Source organism: Lactuca saligna, chromosome 8 (assembly GCF_052625555.1).
Source record: "Lactuca saligna cultivar CGN05327 chromosome 8, ASM5262555v1, whole genome shotgun sequence".
Lineage (NCBI taxonomy): Eukaryota > Viridiplantae > Streptophyta > Magnoliopsida > Asterales > Asteraceae > Lactuca > Lactuca saligna.
In genome coordinates this window covers 28,151,783-28,175,786 of record NC_136424.1, presented here as the reverse complement: position 1 = coordinate 28,175,786, position 24,004 = coordinate 28,151,783, and the positions used below count along the sequence as shown (strand labels likewise).

The 24,004-nt window shown below is 37.0% G+C and overlaps 1 pseudogene; it reads right to left on the bottom strand.

Moving 5' to 3' along the window:
* Positions 1 to 21,560: 21,560 nt before the first annotated feature.
* LOC145011540 (alkane hydroxylase MAH1 pseudogene) lies at positions 21,561 to 23,351 on the bottom strand (annotated as a pseudogene).
* Positions 23,352 to 24,004: the final 653 nt, after the last annotated feature.

The following is a 24,004-nucleotide window of genomic DNA, read 5'->3' as shown; positions in this document are numbered from 1 at the left end:
GTCCGAATAGGCTGAAGGCCCTGAGAGGCGATTCAGACATGCCGAATGCTCGGAGAGCGGTCCAGATAGACTGAAGGCTTACAAGGCGGTTTAGTTAGGCTGATTGCTCATTATGCATGTTGTTTGTTTATATGATATGATTATGATTGTATGACGTTGGTATCTGGGGGGGGGGGGACTCACTAAGCTTCGGGCTTACAGTTGTTGATTTTTTTTCTGGTACTTCTGATGATCGCGAGAAGGCGAAGGCGATGGCATGATCGTACACCTCCTTATGTTTTCATGATTTGATTATGGGATACTGTAACACTAAACTATTTTGAAAACAAATTTTGCAATAATTATTGCTTTTAAATGTTTTAAAAAGTTTAAATTTGGCATGATTTTTATGGGTGTTACATAAGAGCTTTGGATAAAATTTATATGTGATTTCCAAGGTGAAGTCTATATATGTGAATTTTGGGTTTCAAACCCTAACTAGTGGTAATGTCAATTGATGCAATAGATTAGATTATAATGAATTAGGTAGTATGGGATGCTTAATTTATTTGTTCGATTGGATTTAGAAGTAGGAAATGAAAAGATAGAATATTGATCCATTAAGTAGTTATTTTCAAAAAGAGAGTAATTAAGCTTTTAATAGGCTAGGACATGTACTAAGGGACTTGAGATGTTGTATGAATAGGCCTTTTTCAAAGAAGATGGATCAAGAGTTCAATTGAAGAAAGGGGCCAATGAGTAGTTAATCCTCACTAACAAAAAAACGTGAGTTATGGCTTTGACTTTGATCAAGGGTTGACCAGATTGACTTCTAGGGATATTTTAGTAATTTAGGAATTTATGGAAGTGGCTCATTGGTGGATGTAGGTGTTGGAGTTGGAGTTGTATTTGGAGGAGTTTAACATTATCACTCCGAGCTACTTGTGAGGTGAGTTGTCCTCACTATACTAACAGGGTAGAAGGCACCAATGCCAACCCTTTTCAGATTTGTATCTAGGTTTATTACATGATATGCTTATTCATTTACACCCTGGTAGTTAGGATGGTGATATGCTTAATGACATGGTTAGGTCGGTAACCTGGTATATAGGATAATGCTATGTTAGTGACCGGTTAGGTCGGTATCCTAGTTATAGGATGTCCCTATGATTAGTAATCTATTAGATCGGTTTGAGTGTTATGCACATGCTAGCGTATGATTTTTATGTGCACATGATTGTTTGATTGGGGTTAGGTTGAGGCGGACCTACTTTGTGTTGAAGACCAACATATACCCTGGGTGGACCGGATAAACTGTAGACCCGGGAGGGCATATTAGTCAGGCCGAAGGCCCGACGAGCGATCCGGATAGGCTGAAGGCCCTGAGAGGTGGTCCAGACATGCCAAATGCTCAGAGAGCGGTCTAGATAGACTGAAGGCTTACAAGGCGGTTTAGTTAGGCTGATTGCTCATTATGCATGCTGTTTGTTTATATGATATGATTATGATTGTATGACGTTGGTATCTGGGGGGGGGGACTCACTAAGCTTCAGGCTTACAATTGTTGATTTTGTTTCTGGTACTTCTGATGATCGTGAGAAGGCGAAGGTGATGGCATGATCGTACACCTCCTTATATTTTCATGATTTGATTCTGTGATACTCTAACACTAAACTATTTTGAAAACAAATTTTGCAATAATTATTGCTTTTAAATGTTTTAAAAAGTTTAAATTTGGCATGATTTTTATGGGTGTTACATAAGAGCTTTGGACAAGCTCTATATGTGATTTCCAAGGTGAAGTCTATATATATGAATTTTGAGTTTCAAACCCTAACTAGTGGTAATGTCAATTGATGCAATATATTAGATTATAATGAATTAGGTAGTATGGGATGCTTAATTCATTGGTTCGATTGTATTTAGAAGTAGGAAATGAAAAGATAGAATATTGATCCATTAAGTAGTTATTTTCAAAAAGAGAGTAATTAAGCTTTTAATAGGTTAGGACATGTTCTAAGGGACTTGACATGTTGTATGAATAGACCTTTGTCAAAGAAGATGGATCAAGAATGCATCATATAAAGAAATGAGCCAATGAGTAGTTAGTCCTCACTAACAAAAGACGTGAGTTATGGCTCTTGCTCTCTTACTAAATAATGTTATATATATATATATATATATATATATATATATATATATATATATATATTTATGGCTCTTGCTCTCTTACTAAATAATGTTATATATATATATATATATATATATATATATATATATATATATATATATATATATATATATATATGTGTGTGTGTGTATGTGGGTATTAGTTTGAGTAGTAAAGAGATAAATACAACATAGAGATCATGAGCTTTAATTTCATCCACACATTTTCTATGCACCTAGAATAATAATACACGACATCATAACGACTTACTACCCATCAATAGACGTCACATTAGGGCTATGTACTATGATTTCCATAAGTACAATGTTATATCTATGTAGGGTACCTACACAACATATTTCGTTAAACGCTCAAAATAGCAACATAATTTAAAAAAAAATTCAAGTATACAAATAGGTAAAACTAAAAACATTTATAAAAGTGAGGGCAAATATATCCAAATATGTCCCATTTATTTGTTGTTCTTTCATTAAAAATAATGAGATAAATGTGTAGTAGATCAAAAGGCAAAATGAAAATTCGATGTACCTTCAACACAATGAGAGTTCATGTTTGTGATATTAATAACCTTGGTAGGCGTTCTAACTGGTCCCTTAACTCTAAACTTCAGCTCCTTTGCACCGTGTGATTTTTTACCAACTCTACCCATATTCAAAGTAGAAAAAACTAACCATTTAAAATAATCATTATGATTCAAAAACCCATGAAAATATCTAAGATGTATGCAGGTTGTAGTTTATATAGATATAAAATTCAATAATAAAAAATGTTGCATTTTTGTTTGATAAATGTGTAGTGTATGGTTTTTGTTAGAACTAAGTTCTTTCAAGATCGAATGATTCTATGCAAGTTAATAAATAATAATGTAATAAAGAACACGAGAATTGCACTGAATATGTCGAATGATTATAACTTCAACACCTCAGATGATCTTGACAAAGAACTTCAACTGTAGAGGAGTTTAGGGTTACAATGATAAACGTAATGAACGACCGCCTTATATTATGCATACATGCATTCATATTTATATCAAAACCCTATTAGCTAATCTAGATAACTATCAAACTATTCTAGATAACCACGGATGGACAGGCCAATCCGGGTACAAAACTTATGGCCTAAGACGCAACACAAATGGATTCAACAATCTCCCCCTTTGCGTCTTTGGAGCCGAAACTTCATTCTCTTTTAACAATAGTAGTCTTCTTCACAGTATTGAACAACTTCGGTATGATAGCTAATAGATGATGGTGAAATGTAATGTACCACCGAAGCATGTCAGTGAAATTCTTCTTATCAGCCTCTGAATTCTGCTTGCATCGATGTATGATGTTAATGATATGCTCCAAGCAGTCTGTTGAAAAGAGATGTTTATCAACTAGAGCAAACAGAAACCTATGAGCTTCACCCTTCGTGAACATGATAGTAAGATGTGTTGAATCTATCTGTCCCATTTTCATCTTGTTCACATCACCAGGTTTCGGTGTAGTCTTCACAGTCGGCTTCTTATTCATCACCTTAGCTATCTCCTGATCCATAATAGCAATTTCATGGATGTAGGAGGCCAGAATTCTTTTCAAATGTTCTAATATAGGCTCATATTCCTTAGGACCAGATAGCAGAATGTTGAACAACAGAATCCAATCATGTGGATTGAGATTGGGAATATCTGCTAGAGAGATGATTGACACCGTGTTTGTTGAACCATGAGTGATCTTGAATTCGATGTTTACAAATTTCCCAGCAGGCAAAGGTTTAAGTACCTTGACTGAAATGATCTTCTGTGCGCTCCAAGTTAGATACTGCAGTTGATCATACATCAAGTAAAAGTCTATCAATTCTCTGTCAATCATTGGATGAGGAAAAGGAACCTCAGTAGTTGCCTCAAAGCAATGAAACGTAAAAGCTTTTCTGGTAATCGGCATATCGAACTGCGAGTCCTTGGAGTTATCACAGTCAAACGAAGCAATTGGTTCCAACCAATAGATAGAAGGAAACTCAATCGCCTGATTGATAAGTGTCTCTCTTGTCCACTCAGGAAACAAAGCCTTCTTGAATTTTAAGTCATCTTCTTCTTATTTGTTTCTCCTTTCCCTCTCATCAGCTTCCTTAGCAATTTTCATACTCTCATCCAGCTCTCTATCTCTTTTCTTTCGTTTGAGAGCTTCAGCTATGGTTTCTTCTGTATCACTTTCACTTTCATCAATGGTCTCCATTGGATTTAATTTAGAACCAGAACCTGAAGCCACATTAGCCTTCAGTTCTGTTATGACTTTCAATGGAACACCTTCTACTTTCACAGTTACTCTCGGTTGAACAACATGAGCACTACTCTCTCCCCTTGTTTTGGAGATACAACCCCCTCCGAAACACCCTTCATTTCACTCAGTATTGCAAGGGTAGGAAGGAGTTTGGATTTGAGATGATTGCGAATGGTAAGAGTCAAAATAGGATCATGAGCTTCAAGCAAATTTGTCAACAAATCCTTCACTTCACCTGCACAGCTTTTATACACGGCCTGTTGAGTTTTCAACAAAGAGATTTATTTTTCAGCTTGGGCTAGCTCCACCTTTTGAACATCAATTGTGGCTTTGTGTTTGGCCAGATCCTCCTTCAAGGCACTTTCGGTTGCCAGATTAGCATGAAGAGCATCAAAACGAGAATCCACTGATTGTAAGAAAGAAGTGGTCACTTTTTGGAGCGATGAGCATACAACTTCGAAATTAGTACTCCCATTGTGAAGGGACTTAGAAAAGGAGTCCACAGAGGATTGTACCTTAGCTTCATGGGCTTCAGCATGAGCTTTCAATGAATCAAGGAAAATTTGAGTTGTGTGAACAACCTCAGTAACCTCTGTTGTGGCCTTTTTACAAGTAGAGGTAGACGCATCAATTACCTTAGTAGACTCGTCAATGGCCTTTGTATACTGCTCTATGGAAGTCTCCACAAAGGCTTTAAGAACCACACCACCATAAGCTTTGCTATCTTTGAGCAATCGATCTAACTTGTCATGAATACCCTGTAAATGTTGACTTGTAACAGGAGCATCAGCATCATCATCAATTGGAAGCATGTAAGGACTGAAGTAGATGGAGTCAAATTCCTGATCTTCTCCCCCAAGAGTAGCACCAGAATTAGTTGAATTGGTTGGTGAATGAGGTTTGGTGATGACAGGAGTTTCCGTTGCAGTAGTAGCCCTCGTATCAGATACATTGACTTCCATTGTGGGTTCAGGAACGGTAGTGGTTGTGGATTCTGTAATGATTGGAGATGATAAAGGAATTGTGGAAAAAGGAACATAAGTAATGGGAGGTGGGGTTGGTAACGTTGTTTCTTGAGTTATGATGGGTGGAGTAACAATTGGAACGGAAAGATGAATGGTCTGTTTCGGTGATGGGGTGGAGTTGGAATTCAGTTGTGATTGGGAGATTCTGTTGAAGTAGGAGAACAGGGAGGAGTATTCTCTCTATGTGAGTCATGATGAACCTCTTCTTCCGTATTCTCCTCATCGTCATGTTCTGAGCTTGGAGGAGTGGGACTCTTAGTCCTGCGAGCCATCTTCTTTATCTTCTTTTTATTTTGCTGAGAAGAATCCCCTTCATCAGATTTGCATTTAGTTGACTTGGAGGATTTAGATTTTCTCTCCTCTTTTGGTTCTTTCTTGGAAATCCTCTTCCCTCTATTTTTAGGTTTATCCAACACATCCAGTGTCGCCTTCTGCTCTGGAGAAAGTACTCTCGGTCCTTTAGGAGGATGTTTCCTATAATCAGCCATAACATTGCTCTGTTGTGCAACACATCGATACATAGTTTCAGGAATGGATCCATTATGAGAAAACTTTAGTGGATCCGAAAGAATAATCTTCTTTGTGTGGAAAGTGGCAATAGAAGCAAGTAGAGCATCCTTCATAACTGGAATCTTTAAAGAATCAATAGCTTTCCTTGTAATCAGAGTCCAAAATCGTCCACAAGAGACTTCACAATGCCTCGTCGACGTATGGAGGCTCTGCACCACCTGAGACCAGATTATTGAACAATAATCAAGATTGATTCTGTTGTAAAGTCCATAAAGAATGGTGAGGAAACCCTTGTTGGCACCGTCTGAACCACCACATCGTTCTGCTAAACCCTTATCCAGTAGAGTGAGCAAGCCATTCCACTGAGACGGTAAACAAGATTTCTTTACTTTGGTAATTGTAGTGAGCACATCAGTATATCCCATCTCGTACATCATCGAGAATAGTTGGTTCGTTGTGATAAAGTCCGGTGAGATTACAGAGGAATCGATGGCAAGATTCAAAATCGAACAAAACTTCACCTTCGAAACCGATGCCTTCTTATCGTGGATGACAAAGTAGATGCATTCTTTGTTTTTGTCATAAGTCGCCGTAGAATAAACCTGTGATAATAGCGACATTGGTACTGCTTCAACTTGGGCTAGGGCTAAAACCAAGGGGGAATACTTCAAACATTCCACTACATGCAGCATATATGAATCATACAAGAACGGATTAAGTTCGATGATCATATTTTGGTTAGCTTTAATGGTGAGCAAGGATGATGATGTCGTTTGATCATGTACTGAAGAAGAAGTCTCCATTGATGAATGAAGAAGGAAGATGAACAGTGTAAACTTGTCGTAAAAGTTTGAGAGAATTTAGTGCTGGTAAAAGACAAATAAAACGAGAAACCCTTTATATACCATTGCTAGGAGAGAGAAAACCATGATGATAATAGCGTGATCACTAAAACGTCTCCTGAAAAAGCGCGATGTGACAATGTGGTTACTCCCAGGGATACGTCAGCATGCATGGGTTTAGAGACCGTTCAAATTCACGCGCCTTAATCTTATCTTCAATAGTCGTTTAAAATTCCATGATAACCCCTTGTTTGGCTCCACTAGATAAACCAATCAGTAACCAGAATGTGGGAAAATAGAATTTTTTGTGCATTAGTGTGACAAAGATAAAGAAATAAAGCAAATGTGTACGGGATGTGAGTGATGTCTCATTTTAGACAGAAAGCATAGGATTTCGGGCAAGAATCACTGCCTTTAAAGTCAAAAGAGACTTGAAGTGCTTGTGTGTTTTCGCAAAAAATACGATCAACTGTTTGTTAATAAACATTGAAAGGCTTCTTTTAATCATAGGCTTAGGGTAGCTTATCTTCAACTGAACTTTGAGTCTTAACATAAAACCGAACGTTGGAAGAAGTACCTGTGAGACCGATGTGATCTGTTGAACAGGTAGGCGTAGCTCACTTACAGCGGGTTTTCTCGAAAACCGAGCTTCACTGGAGCAGTGTTTCTGAGCTGAAAGACCCTTTTTCTCGGGACTCCAGGAGCCTCGGGGCTTCCTTCGGGTGCTAGGGGGTTTACCTAGGCTTTAGGGGGTTATGGAGCTTAGAGAGAGAGAGTATAGAGAGAGAAAGAAGAAGGTTGAGGGGTGAGGCAATGAGGGAACCCGACACCTCTATTTATAAGGGTGCTGACTGGCCTACTCGCCGAGTAGGAGGACCTACTCGCCGAGTTGGTGCATGTGGCAACCTTCTGGTGGTGCCACGTGTCCAATTTTGGTGGTGCCACGTCACCCCTAACGCGTATCAGCCTTCAAACTTAGAAAAATCATAACTCTCGCATACGAGCTCTATTTTCAATGTTCTTTATATCCACGCATAGGTAAAATCAAGATCTACAACTTTCGTTTAGACTCCGTTGGCTAATTCTCGACCAATCTCAATTTTAATAGTAGGAGGCGTTTAAACTGTTAAATGACCGCGAAGAATACGTAACTCCTTCATACAGACTCCGTTTTCGTCCATCTTTTTACCATTGAGTTCCTATTAATGAGATATTCAACTCTCATTTAGGTCGCGTAAGCCAAAAACCGCTCGAACTAAAATTCGAGTTTCGGGTTGTACACTGCTAAGTCGAATCTTAGAAAAATCATAACTTCTTCATACGAAGTCAGATTTGGGCGTTCTTTTTATGGATTTTCTCGGTTTAACATATTCTATGACTTTCGTTTAGATCACTAAGGCTAAAAACTCCTCCATCGTAAATTCACTATTTACGCTTCCCGGTGTCGTGCCGGTTCCATCGCGAAACTTCAACGGGTCATAACTTCTTCGTTATAACTCGGATTTCGGCATTCTTTATATGTACGGAAACCTTGAGACATATTCTAAAACTTTGTTAAGATTATTTATTCTAAATAATCCTTTGTCGAAAAGTCATTTTCGACATTTATTGTCTCTAAATTGACTAGCCCGGATTTACGGGCGTTACAATACGTATCTAAGATCATAAACACAGATGTTGTGTAACCATAAACCTCAGTGGTAAGACCCGAGAGTCTCAAGGGTTACAATGATGAACCGAGAGTAAATGGAGAATATAAGGGAGGTGGGTAAAGAACGGAAAGTACCTTCTGCTAGATAGATATGACAAAGCAGAAAAACTCTTAACTCATATGAGAAGAGTGAGGTAGCTCTAGACGGAGTAGTTGTAATCAGCTTGATTGGGAAGAAACGATAGGTATAGATCGAATCATTAAGGCTTGCTCAAGGTCGTAGAGGCTTAGGTCAACATGCAGCAGCATGCTTCTAGGGACCCTCAACTAGTTCTTATGAACATTAAATATACCTGCCTTAGATCCATATTCTGTTGTACTGGTACTCATATCACCTAAGAAGAACAAGAAACACACCATACATACCAGACAAATAACGAGACAAAAAAAAATATTTATGAATTTTTGAATTTTTCTGGAAAAGAATAAAAACAGAAAGATTAAATATTTTTGGATTTTTGAAATTTTCTAAAAAAGAATAAAAACAGAAAGATAAAATATTTTTGGATTTTTGAAATTTTCTGAAAAAGAATAAAAACAGAAGGATAAAATAATTAAGTTTAAATAAAAGACATGAGAAAAGAATGTACAAGATATACAACCGAAACCATATCTTAAATGAGTGAAGCGAAATTGACCAAGCATTCGGTTCATTTCGGTTCTCTAAAATTCCAGAGTCGAAATAGACCGAGCGTTCGGTTCATTTCGGTTCCCGAAAATTATGGAGCCGAGATAGACCGAGTGTTTGCCCCTTTTCGCCTGTCTAATTTTTTTGGTGACAGGTTTAAGGATTCAGTACTAACTCTCCTTCCATCATGCTCAAGCCTTGTAAAATTTTGTTAAATGTAGCTTCAGGTAAAGATTTAGTAAAGATGTCAGCCAGTTGATCAGCAGATCGAACAAAGTGTACTTCCACGTTGCCGTCTTCTACATGATCCTTGATAAAATGATATCGAAGTGTAATATGCTTGGTTTTTGAGTGTTGCATTGGATTGTGATCCTAATTGCACTTTCAGAGTCGCAATAGAGAGGAATCTTCTTCATGCTTAATCCATAGTCTCTCAGTTGACTTTGAATCCATACCACTTGAGAAGTGCAAGATGCTGCAACAATATATTCAGCTTCGGCTGTAGATAACGAAACACATGTTTGTTTCTTGGACTGCCAGCTAACAAGCTTCTCGTCAAGAAATTGGCATCCACCTGTAGTACTCTTTCTGTCCAGTCCACATCCTCCTAGATCAACATCAAAAAAGGCTTGAATGAAGAATCTAGATCTTGCAGGATACCAGAAACCGAGAGATGAGGTTCTCCTCAGATAACGAAAAATGTTCTTTACAGCAACCATGTGAGGTTCTCTTGGATTGGCTTGAAACTTGGCATAATAACAGATAGAAAACATAATATCTGGTCTACTAGTTGTTAAATACATAAGGGACCCTATCATTTGACGATATAGTGTTATGTCTACAACAAGTTTATCCAGAGATGAGGTTAGCTTAGTGTCAAATGCCATAGGAACCTTCACTTTTGAATCACCCTTCATACCGAATTTCGTCAGCAAGTTCTTTGTATAGACCTCCTGGTTGATAAATATACCTTCTTGTCCCTGTCTAATATTCAAACCAAGGAAAAAATTAAGTGGACCCTTTGCGCTCATATCAAATTTAATCTCCATTAACTTCCTGAATTCAGTTGTTAAGCTAGGATTCGTGGAGCCGAAGATGATATCATCAACATAAATATGAACGATCATCAAATCTTCTCCTTCCTTCTTACGAAAGAAGGTTGGGTCAACCGAACATTGTTTAAATTTTGACATTTTCAAGAAGCAAGTTAGTGTTTCATACCAGGCCCTTGGTGCTTGTTTTAGACCATAGACAGCTTGATCTAGTACACAACAATGATCAGGGTATTTTTCATTCACAAAACCAGGCGGTTGCTCAACGTAGACTGTTTCTTTTAATTCTCCATTCAAGAAATCGCATTTGACATCCATTTGGAAAACTTCGAAGTTTTTATGAGCAGCATATGTGACATCCCCAAAATCACGGCCAAAAAAGACCGATTTCATTTATGCTTTTTAAAATAATTTCAAAGTAAATCCTTTTGATTTAAAAGTGTTGCGGAATTTGTTCCCAAAACAAAACATGATAAAATAATATTTATCAAAGCATTTCATCAAGAGATGCATTTTCATTATATAATCAAAACTCAGGATGTCATGTTGCGATACAAACCATAAAGCATAAACGATAACATTACAAGTCATTCAACAAATATATGAATATAGAGACTTGTAAACAAAACAACTCGATGATTCATCCATCTTACGCCCTTGCGCCACTTCCTGTAATACAAATAAAACTGAGTGGGTCAGGCTTGGGAGCCTGGTGAGCATATAGGGTTTTCAACCCACAATAAATAAATTATATTTAATTTCACCAACCAATCACTATCCCGATTACCCATTCCCGTTATCCTCACTTTACGTCCCTAAAACAACATCTATCTCAAGGGACCTAATCTAGGATTTTCATCGGAACGGACATTACTACTAAAGGGTTTCCTCGACAATAGATATCCTAAAGGCAACCATGAGGGGGATAGAGTACACCGGTGAACACATCGTTCACAACACCTACAGGTTATGAACCTGCTAGCGTTCCACGAGACTGTCTAGAAGGAGTCTGTGGCCGTTATCCATACTCCGTTGAATAGCTAGGTCAACAACAACAACATCGAGGCCTCTCATCTGTTTATTACACACCAACTATCTACCTATGTTCTACCCAACATATTAGTAGATAAAAATATATATTTTCATACATAGTTTAAAAACCTGTATAGCATTTTCATTCAATACATATTCCACATAACAGATGAGGCACACCCACATAACACATATTTCATAGAAAATAAATCAGATCTATGAGATAGAAGAGAATGAACATACATTCACACATATAACAACAACATTATACACATAACACGTATTTCGTATAAAATACTTCATAATTATGCGTTAGAAGAAAGTAACTACACACTCACTTGATCAGAAGATGATCGGACAGCACTACGGCTTGTAGAAGTAGTAATCCTCAGCAGATCTAGATGATCTCTACAAAAATCGAACTTCTTGCGGACAGAGCTTCGGCTTGGAAATCGCACTTCTCGAGATCTTGGGGGCTTCGAAACTTGCTTCGGGGCTCGGGAATATTACCGGGGCTTCGGGGTACTTCTGGCACCCAAAACGATGTAAAACAAGAGAAAGAAGAGAGAAAAAGAGCAAAAGAACTCGGCAGCCTCGCATCCTATTTATAGGAGGCTGGAGCCTCGCCGTACGTTGAACGTACGCCTGTACGCGGGGTGTACGCGTCCGAAAACGTCATGGCGTTCCTCATCCGAAGAACTCGAGTGCGAAGGTTGTCACGCTTCGCTGTACGCTGGGCGTACCTCGGATAAGCTCGGTGACTCCCCTTCGGATAAGGCCGAATTTTATAATTAAATTTTAATATTAATTATTTAATAAACTTTGAAAATTCATATCTTCTTCATACGAACTCCGTTTTCGACGTTCTTTATATCCACGCGTAGGTGAGACTACGCTCTACAACTTTCGTTTAGACTCCATTGGCTAATTTTTAATTTATTTTTATTAATTATTTTTAATACGCCGGGACAGAAAATTTCCGTTATAAATTCATAACTTCTTCATCTGACGTCCGTTCTCGTCTAACTTTTCATCGCTTTGATACTAACAACGAGATCTTCAATTATCGTTTAGATTTCTTCGGCTAAGAACCGCTCGATCTCAAATCGAGTATTTCGGGCTGCATACCGCTAAGTCGAAACTTCAATAAATCATAACTTCCTCATACGAAGTCAGGTTTAGGCGTTCTTTTTATGCACGCTCTCGATTTAACGAACTCTACGACTTTCATTTAGATCACTAAGGATAAATATCGCTCTAACGTAAATTTCACTTTTTACGTCATTCAGCGTTGCCGGTTCTGTCGCGCAACTTCGACAGGTCATAACTTCTTCGTTATAACTCGGATTTCGGCATTCTTTATATCTTCGGAAACCTCGTTTCAACTACTACAACATTATCCAAAGATATCAAGTTTATTTTACACTTAAACTTTGACACTTATTTTTATTCTTAATTAATTAAACCACATAATTAAGCAATTAAGCACAAAATACATAATACTCAAATAATACACTTTTATTATTTCAAAACGGGTTACAAAGGTTAACTTAGGCTATTATATCATCATTAATGAAAGGCCCAGAAACACAGGCATTACAGCATATGCCAGAAAGATTCTGACAGATTCTAACCTTGCTACTGGAGCTAAGGTTTCCTCATAATCTATGCCTTCTTCTTGACAATATTCTTTTACCACCAACCGAGCCTTGTTACGAATGACATCCCCTCTTTATCTAGCTTATTTCTAAACACCCATTTCAGACCGACAACAGAAGCATCTTTCGGTGTAGGAATCAATCTCCAAACTCGGTTGTGTTCGAACTCATGGAGCTCATCCTGCATTGCTTGAACCCAATTAGAATTCATAATGATCAAGTGCAGCATTTACAGTTTTTGGCTCAATTTTGGAAATAAACGAATTAAACATACAAAATTCAACTTTAGAGAATAATGCAGTTTGTTTCGCCTTCAGTTGAGATCGAGTAAGAACACTTTCTGAAGATTCAACAATAATTTGTTCTTTAGGATGGTCCTTCGTCCATTTCATTAATGGAGGATAGTTTGGATCATATGCTTGATTCAATTCAGCTTCTACTTCTATTTCAACTTCTGATAAATCACCCTCACCTTCATCAGTAGAACGCTCACTCTTTTTCTCCCCCTCGACTGGCGAAGTGTGTCCTGAGGCCACATCAGAGTCTGCATCCCCTGTGGGAGTTGGATTCTCCCCCTCGATTGTACAACTACCCGATGGTTTTGAATCCGTATATTCCTTTTCATCTGGACCTTTTTCCGTCGAGGAGGTAGTTGACTTCTCCCCCTCGACAGAGACTTCAGTTGTATTTGGTGCTATCGAGCTATCCCCCTTGAACGTTGAATCTTTTTTTGGAGAGCCAGTTAATGATGTAGTACCTGTGGGTTCACTTTCCATCTCTTAACCAGCTTCGTCTATTACCTTTTTGATATTATCGATTTTATTATCTGCTGATTTCACTTCTGAATGAATCGCCTTTTCTGGTTCATCAAACAGCCGAATGTATTCCTCGAACAGGTTGGATATTGGATACGAGACTTGTCCAGATTCTGGGAATATGTCACCTAGGTTACCTTCGGTCCTCTGAACTTTCTTCATATAAGTGTCATCAAAGGTGACATAATAAGTCTCTTCAATCTTTTTGGAGCGTTTATTCAATACTCTGTATGCTTTTGATGACATAGAATAACCCAGAAATATTCCCTCATCAACTTTGACGTCAAACTTATTTTGGTTCTCTTTAGAGTTGAAAATAAAGCACCTTGAATCGAAGATGTGGAAGAATTTGACATTCGGTTTCCTATTGTTTAAGATCTCATATGGAGTTATAGAGAATCTCTTGTTGAGCAAGGACCAATTTTGAGTATAGCAAGTCGTGGAAATTGCATCTGCCCGGAAGTATAATGGTAGGGAAGCGAAACTGAGCATGGTTCTAGCTGCTTTGCATAACGAACGGTTTCTTCGTTCAACAATCCCATTATGTTGTGGTGTATAAGGGGCTGAAAAGTTGTGAGTTATCCCTTTATCAGCCAGAAAGTCCTCAAAATCTTTGTTCTTGAATTCCAAACCATTGTCACTTCTGATGTTTCTCACCGTCTTCCTTAGCTGTACTTCCACTTGCTTGATGAATACCTTCAGCTTGGAAGTTGCATCTGATTTCTGCTTAAGAAAGAAAACCCAAGTGAAGCGTGAAAAATCATCTACAATGACAAGTATGTACCTACTTCCACCGATACTCTCTATAGTCGAAGGTCCACACAAGTCATAGTGTAATAGTTCAAGTGCTTCAACTATCTTCGTATTTATGCGTGTGGGGTGGCTGCTTCTGCTCTGTTTGCCCATCTCACATGCAGCACATAGATGCTCTTTATCGAACTTGAGAAGAGGAAGGCCTCGAATGTGATCACCAAGCACCAATTTGTTGATGTCTTTAAAGTTTAGATGCGATAGACGTCGATGCCATAACCAGATTTCATTACTGTTTGCCTTTGACAGCAGACAAATCTCTGGTTTCCCTCGAATTGGGTTGAGATTCAAAGGGTACATCTCTCCCTTACGTGCAGATTTCAGCAGAACCTTCTTGGATTGTTTTCAATTATTTCAGACCCCTCATCATCAAATGATACCTTCAAACCTGTGCCCACAACTAATTGGGACACACTGATGGGGTTGTGTTGCAATCCCTCTACATACGCCACCTTTCTGATAGAGAAGTCTCCGTTAGTTACCATGTCATTTCCTTTGATTGTTCCATAGGAATTGTTTCCATACTTCACACTCCCACCATCTTTCAGGGACCGAAACTCCCTTAGTTCTTCCTTCCTTCTTGTCATGTGACGCGAGCAGCCACTGTCTATATACCATTCGTCTTCAAACTGCTCGTCACTGATTACCTGCAAATTCAAGCACATTTAGGAACCCAAACTTTCTTGGGTCCTGATGAGTTTTTCACAGAGAAAGGAATAACAGAAGAAATATCAACCAAATATGTTCTTTTTACTAAAGTGGTATGATCTTTTCTTTTAATGGTATACACCTTGATTTTAGTTTTATCTTCTTTAAATTTTGGTGCATTTGTTGGTGTCGTGTTAGATGGTTTAGGATTTTTCTTTTGATTCCTAGGGTTAGCTGATGATTTCTTATTTTCCATCTTAGAGTCTGGTATTAGCTTTCCTTTTCCTTTAATGTCCTTCATAGAATTTGTTTCACCTTAGGACTTTGAGGAACCGAAACTAGGTATAGGACAGAAACTATGTTTAGCATAGAAACTGCGTTTAGGACCGAAACTAGATTTAGGACCGAAACTGCTTTTAGCATTGAAACTACGTTTAGGACCGAAACTGCATTTAGCATCGAAACTGCGTTTAGGACCGAAACTGCATTTAGGACCGGAACTAGATTGGGAACCGAAACTCGACTTTTGGTTCTGGGACTTGGAATAGTAGGAATTAGGACTGTAATTTTCCTTCAACTTTTCCTTTCCATTGTCTATTGATCCTTTCCTAGGAGGCTCATAGTTGGAGTTTTGAGAATTCCAGTTCCTTTTTCGTTCATTAAGATTCTTGGTATGTCTCTGATTTCTCAAGTGTTTCTATTCGTCTAGCTCCTTCTGAGATTTGTGGATATTGAAGCTGGCCTTTGGTTTCTCCTTTTGAGTTTCGGTTGTCTTGTTGGACACTTTTGTTTCTGCACTATTCTTGGTTAGAACTTTCGGTTCTTCAATTGGTTCCTTAGGAATTTCTTTGGTTCCACTTATGCTTGGTTTGTCAAAATCGGAGGGTGTATTGATGGGTTTTGCAATGTATCTTCCTTTAACCCTCCATGTAGTCTGCTCAGATAGGCCAACGATTTCATCTGCATTGTCAATTGGAGCAAACCAGAAGTAGTCATCGCATCCTTCAGCATTATCTTTGTCAACCAAGATTCTCAATTCTGCCATTTGCCTTTGAGTGACCCCAGTAACAGCATAAACCTCATTTGGCACAGTCTGTACCTTTTGATAGACCATGGCCTTTTCCTTGAGTTTTGGTTTCTGTTCTTTTGACAGACGAGCAAATTCAACCGAGTTTTATGATATTAGTGGTTTTTCATTCTCGGTTTCATTTTTCATAAACATAGAGTAGTCAACTTCGTCCTCTACTGATATTTCACTCATCTCACTTTCCATATCAAATTCAGACGTATTTTCTAAGTTTATTTTATGTTCATTGTCAAGTTTGGCAGTTGAGAGATCGAATGATTGAATAGTTTCAGATTCAATTTTTAGCCTATCATTTTCATCTAGGATATCGTTTAGCATCTTTTGTGTTCCTTAGAGTCGATGAAGGTTTCTATCTTTTCCAGACCTAGCCTATAAGACATAGATGACTCTTCGGAGGACACTACTAATTCACATTTTGCTATGATCTCATCTTCCTTAAATTCAAGACAGGCAATATCATTTTATGAATTTTCTTTCCAATTTCACAACTTAAACGTAATTGAGAAATATTAGTATAAAGACGCCTAGCAATTAAACAGAAAACATTTCTTTTTTTTTAAAAAACTTTAAATTGTCTCTTTGCAAATAAATACTTTCGTCCCTAGCTCTAACTAACTCTGCTTCCATCAGCTCAATCCACATTCTTCTTTCCTCACTTTTTGAAGACAACCTGCTGAGTTGGTCAGTTAGGTTAGAATTCGCTAAGCGAGTTTGTATGAGGCTACTACCTAGGTTAGAAAATGTAAAGTTTAATTCATTTAGTTCTTCTTGATAATCTGTTTTTGTAATTTTAAGAGTTTCAAGAAGATATTGTACCTTTTTGATCAACCGATCGCAGTCGTTGATCTTCTTACTCACTGGCTTGGCCACAAAACACTTATTTTCGGTCAGGTTCAGTTATTTATCTGTACTTTCGGTTAATGGATCAGCAGTGACAATAAAACACTTTCCAGCCGAACCTTCTTCCTTTGCCGCAAAAGCCTTTCCATGAGTGGGCCTTCTAACCTCTTCATCTTCTGAGTCGGTTGACCAAACTTCTACGCCACCAAACTCATAGAGTTGTTAGTCACCTTTTTCTTTTTGATTTCCTCTAACTTGTGCATATAATACGCCTCATCATCTTCACCCTCTCTCTTCTCAGCCATTTTTCTCAACATGCAATCTTTGGCAAAGTGGTTCTGCCATGACAGTAGTTACAGTCGTATCCAGAATCTCCTGCAAGCTTGCTCTCCTTTTTCTATTCATCCTTTTGAGAGGAGATTTTCGGTTCATCCTTTATCTTCTCAGAACTATAACTTCCCTTCCAGTTTCGGTTCTTGCTGACAGGAAATTTTCTCCTTGCAAAGTTCTTTGGATTTGTGACCATCATCGCATACTCCTTACTTGTAAGGTCACATTCAGACATATCTGACTTTTCTTCGTCTTCTGCAATACTTTTTCCTTTAGAGACAAGAGCCAACGATCCCACACCAGAAACCATTTTCGCTTCCTTGGTTACTATACTTTCATGGGACTTAAGTATCCCTACAAGTCTAGCCAGAGAATAAGACTTAAACTATTCATGTGCCTTCACAGTGGAAACTACGACCATCCATTCCGGTCTCAGTCCGTTCATGAACGTCACTTTCTGTTCGATCAACTTTCTCTCTATTCAATGCTTGATCATCTTACTTAGGAGATGATTAAACCGCTCAAAAGTCTGTATAAGCTTCTCTTCAGGTTTCTGTTCGAAGACTCCAAATTCTGACAGTAGTAGGGTTTGAATGGAGTGTTCCAGATCTTCATCAGTTGAGTAAAGTTTCTTCAGCCTATCCCAGATTTCTTTAGTCGTTGTGCATGAACCAACCAACCAAAAGGTGTCAAATTGCAGGGCGAATCTTATCATTTGCATGGCCTTCACGTTACACAAGAGCTTATATTTCTCATCCTGTGGCATCTTCTCTATATTTGTCACCAGCTTGTTGTAATCCTTTTGGGACTTAACAGTCGTGTTCGTTCCTGAATGTACAAACGGTCCAAGAGTGATAGCTTCCCAGATGAGATAGCCATTATCTTCAGATCCAACCACGTAGTCTTCAAAGTGATGAGCCCATACTTCGTAATCTTGAGTATAGAGTATGGGTACCCTTGTTGTAGATCCAATGATGTTTGAGATGTTGATGGGGTTTGTATGCGAATCATCGTGAAACATGGTGAGCTGTTAGAATCAAACCTGTAATCTTGAGATTAGGGTTTTATCAGAAACTGAGTTACCGTCGATATGAAGAAGACGACTTCTATTTATACGATAAAAGCGGAAACCCTAAAGTAATCTAAATACAGAAGGAATGTGTATTGATCACACAATTTCCTGCTCTGATACCAATTGTCAGAACTAAGTTCTTTTAGGATCGAATGATTCTATGCAAGTTAATAAATAATAACGTAATAAAGAACACGAGAATTTCACTGAATATGTCGAATGATTATAACTTCAACACCTCATATGAGCTCGATAAAGAACTTCAACTATAGAGGAGTTTAGGGTTACAATGATAAACGTAATGAACGACCGCCTTATATTATGCATACATGCATGCATATTTATATCAAAACCCTATTAGCTAATCTAGATACCTATCAAACTATTCTAGATAACCACGGATGGACAGGCCCAATCCGGGTACAAAACTTATGGCACAAGACGCAACACAAATGGATTCAACAGTTTTAGTGTGTTGGTTGATGACCCTTTTGGGAAATAAGCTTCGTAACTCATAAACGGGTTTTGAATCTTTTGATCTTTATCATAGCTCGAATAAACACCTTCTTTATTATAAGTAATCGGTTTATAATTTGACAAAACTTGCATACGTACATACACGTTTAAGTGCCAAATTTATTAGCAATGTTAAGCACTTAAGCTGTTAAGCATTTTCCAATTATGAAAAATGTAGTTTTAGGTCACAGGATTTGGGAGTAAGGTTCTCTGTTATGCCAACTCATAAGTCTAAAAGAGATAGAATTTTTCCTCCAATCTACCGCATTGTAAGTTCATATTTTTTTAAACATACTTTCCTTGTATTTAACTATTAATAAATAATTGATAATTTATCTTATTTTTGGGAATTGGATGCAACATCTTTTAAAGATTTTGGTAGCCATGAATGGCACATTGCTTTAATTTCTATCTTTAGTATGGATGATGGTTCATTGTATTGGTAGCCAACTTCTTGTGATGACAAGATGATGAATGAGTTGATTATTGTAGTGATTTAACAACATGATGAAGAGTCCATTTAGAAGGAAATGTGTTTTTATTTGTGAGCTAGTTAAATGCAAGATATACATGCTTATTATAACATCCAACTTTCATTTTGTCTTACTTATAACGTTGTACTTTCAAAAATGATCCAAATTATAGATATAATAAACAAATAAATGAAACTACATTGTTATATTTGTATTTGTGTGATTATTGATTATGGTGTGTTGAAACAGGAACAAATGGTGGCCTTTGATTCAAAACTCAAATTGAAGAACAATTGTCAACCTTTATCGATTCAACTTACCCAGTAATTCGCCAAGTAATCCACCAAATAATTCTCAGTTTTATGTTTGTAAGCACTTAGTTAAACATTTGCAGTTGATACTTTTAATGTGTATTATTAGACACATTTAGGGTACTATTAGACAATGTCCATTAGTAATGTATTAGTATTTGATACTTTTTTTAACATATTAGATTATGTTTATTAATTTTATTGTAATGTTATTAGTTTTGTGGTTGAATTTCAATATTATCATAAGTTTAATGTAATGGGTTTTGTCAATATTTTGGACAGAAAGCTGGAACTTTAAAAAAAATTGCTTTTTTTTAAATAAAAAGTAATTAGTGATATAATACCTACGAAAAATCCATCGGTAATGTGGGTCGTTGGAAATGCGTAGGTGATAGAGTCAATGTCAGTCAAAGTGGATCCCGTTAGTAATCCGTAGGAGATCTGTCACTATTTCTTTTTGTAGTTATTTTGTAGGTATTATACGTACGGAAAAAACCCATAGGCATTCTGTAGTTAATTCATCGCGAGTCGTAGGTAAAATTTACCCACAAGTGTTTATGTTACGGTCCTTTTTCAGTCGCAATTCCATGGGTAACGCCGTATACCTACGGATTTTATCGTAGGTATTATCTGATTTTCTAGTAGTGTGCTCGAGCCGTTTAATTCACTTCCAAAATTGCGCATCATCAAATAATGTTGTTTTTCTATCTATTGGCAAGTCGTAAGTACAACTCACCATATTTTTTTTTTAAAATCTTGTATGCATTTAGGAAAAAATGACTCTTTGAATTGTTTTCGGATCAACCAAAAATTCTGATATATATATATATATATATATATATATATATATATATATATATATATATATATATATATATATATATATATATATATATATATATATATATATATATATATATATATATCAGAATTTTCGTTTGATCTGAAAACAATTCAAAGAGTCATTTTTTCCTAAATGCATACAAGATTTAAAAGTTACGCTACCTTTCTATTTGCGATTGGCTGTTTGAATGGTTTCAGCTGGGTTTAAACAAATTTCTGGCGTAATTAGTTGGTAAATCGTGTGTGGTTAAATTGCTAAAGTGGATCCTAGTTTAAAGGGAAAACTTCAATGTAGACAGTTCCCCTATTTTTCACAAGTATTGTTATAAACTTATACGTGAACATGAGGGAATAGACGACCCCTGAAAGAGCTAGTAGGTATAACGAAAAAAAAGAGAGAAAATAATACATGAAAAAAAAACGTAGCTCTTTGTCATTCAGAGTACCGGTCTCTATCCTTAGCTTGCAAAAGAAATTGTAACCCTATTACACTTTCATTTTTGGAGAGTTGCGTTAATAAAGTTGTCGGGAATACATAGGTTGCCGTGTAAAACTTGACTATTCCACAACTCTCGTGCTTTGTTTTGTTCCGATAGCTATGTCTACCACTCTGAGGTGAAGAGTTGCAACGAGGGAATTGTCATCCTTTTTCCAGTTAAATTTTCTAGAGTTTGTTTTAAAGTTTGATAGAAAAACGTATTAGATGAAAATTCTATAGGGTTGTGAACTAACCTTTTCCGGATATATATATATATATATATATATATATATATATATATATATATATATATATATATATATATATATATATATATATATATATATATATATATCAGATTTCTTCATGTCATATAAAATAGAGTAACATATGAAAGGGACAGAGACGTAAAGAGAGAACTTTAAGATTATCATTTTACAAACCGAAATATATCTTAGATGCAAAATACAAAGTATATATAGAAACTTCTAAACATAGGTGACATATATGCAAATGCATGTGGCAATGACTACATGTTCTTGCTAGACATGACACATATGCAACATCATTTATTAGAAATATCGAACTCATTATCAAACATAACATAAAATTTAAATTTCACACCGGATCGATTTATTTCGTTTTTTTTTCTAGTATGTGTGGCTCAAATACTTATTTTGGTTAACCTGACCTTCAACCCATGCTTCATCATAAGTACCATAGAAGCGCTAGGAATAACCGGGTGACCTTCTACCAGCTCAATGTGATAATGATAAATGATTGTAGATACCACTATCTTTAGTTGAGTGAAACTCATGTCCTTACCTAAGCATGTCCTCGGCCCACCACTAAATGCGACGAACTTGTAAGATGGCTCATGTTTGATACCTCCTTTCTCTGAAATCCATCTTTCAGGCTTGAATTCCGTACAATCCTTACCCCATATCTTTTCCATCCTTCCCATTCCATAGTAATATAGAATAATCCTGGTGTTTTGAGTAACGTGGTGGCCACTTGGAAGGATTTCTGGCTGTAATGGAGTTTTGTGGTTAAAAGGAACAGCAGGGTAAAGCCTTAAGGCTTCGCATAGAGCCCCATGAAGATAAACCAGTTTTCCTACCTCTTTGGAATTCCAGTTCTTCTGATCATCTACTTTCACCTCCAGAAACGTGTTAATCTCCTCTCGGATCTTGTGCTCTACGATTGGATTTTTTGCAACGAGATAGAAAAACCATGAGAGAGTTGTGCTAGTTGTATCTCTCCCTGCACCCAAGAGGGTCACTATGGTATCCCTTACAAAGTTTTTGGGAGGATATCCAAAATTGCCGCTTTGGCTTTTGAACTCTGTTACCAGGGATGTCACTAATCCAAAACTTTCATTCACATGTTCGCTTTCCGTGTTAATGGACTCGTGTTGTATTCTAGCTAAGCACTTGTCTACGAAGTGATAAACTGCATTGTATGCGTCACTCAACTTCTTCTCATTCCCCATCCTCAGTAATCGTTGTAATTTCCAAAAGATTGGGGGTATAAGATGCCTATACAACATGCCGTCTGTAATATCTACCCAGGCTTTCTCACACGGAATGTAAGGAAAATTTATAGACAAGCTTTGAGGGTCATAGTCTAAGAGCACCTTGCATATAGTGTCAAAAGTGAACCTTTGAAATATTTCCTGCAAGTCGATTTCCATGCCCGTTTTGGATATAGACTCTAATACTGGCAAAAGCGCTGTTTCCACTTTATTCCAGACAACTGCTTCGAAAACACTTTGAAAGTTGGGTTGCCTAAAGAGCGACATGATGGTTTTGCGGTGAATTTCCCATAGATGTCCGTCGAGATTAATGATTCCATCTCCAAAAATGTCAAACAATTTACGGTATTTTGGGCCTTTTGGATAATTAGGAAAGTTTTTGCTCAAAACATGGTGAATGTCTAATGGGTCTGTGGTGATAAGCATATCCATGTTGGCAAACCAATGGCCTTTCCACTTGAAAGTACCTCCACGACGATTCAGAGTCCTGGTGAGTGTATTATGGAGTCGGTGCAAGTTTGTGATGGCATCTGGTATCATACCAAGAGGCAGCCAGAGTCTTTTGATAAGACTTTTTAGGTTTTGAGGTTTGTAATGAAAAACTAAAAAGGTAAGGCATATGAGAATGAGAATGGCCAAAGCTTCAAGGAGAGTCATGAGGAAGAAACGAGATGATAGAGAGATTATAAGGCGGTAAGGGGAGGAGGTTATATCACATATCATATATAGTGCATGGGTATATAAAAGAAAACTTTCCATGAGGCAACCGACACCCTTGAAATACACTTGATGTATACCTATGTCGATAGTTTCCATTTTATTGAGATTTAAGTCCAGTTGTGATAATTATTTTTAAAAATAAGCAAATTTATATATAACAGCTTTCAATAATTATTCAAGAGAAGGAAACATATTCATCATATAGTAAAACAAATAAGTGATTTGTGTCAAGGTTGTCAAGACTGAGATCTTCTTTAAAATCGGGATCTTAGCAAAGATCGTTTTATGTTTTGCAAGACCGTGGTAAGATCTTATTTAAGATCGGGATCTTAAGATTGGATCAGGATGGTAAGATCTTACCAAAATAAACCCATATTCAAATTAGTTATAATGTTTGTAAGGTAATTGGTATTCAATATACATTATATCTTGAAGTTAGATTAATATGTGGGTTTAACTTTAACTTTACCATTTCAAACACAGAACCATGGTTTTTGTTTTTGCAAACCATAAAAATTATGAAGAAAACAAGTTAATTGCAAAAAGAAACAAAATGATTATGATAATGTACAACTAAAGATTTAAGACCACAAAAAAAAATATGAGGGTAACCTGCTTAATTCGAAATTAATCAATGA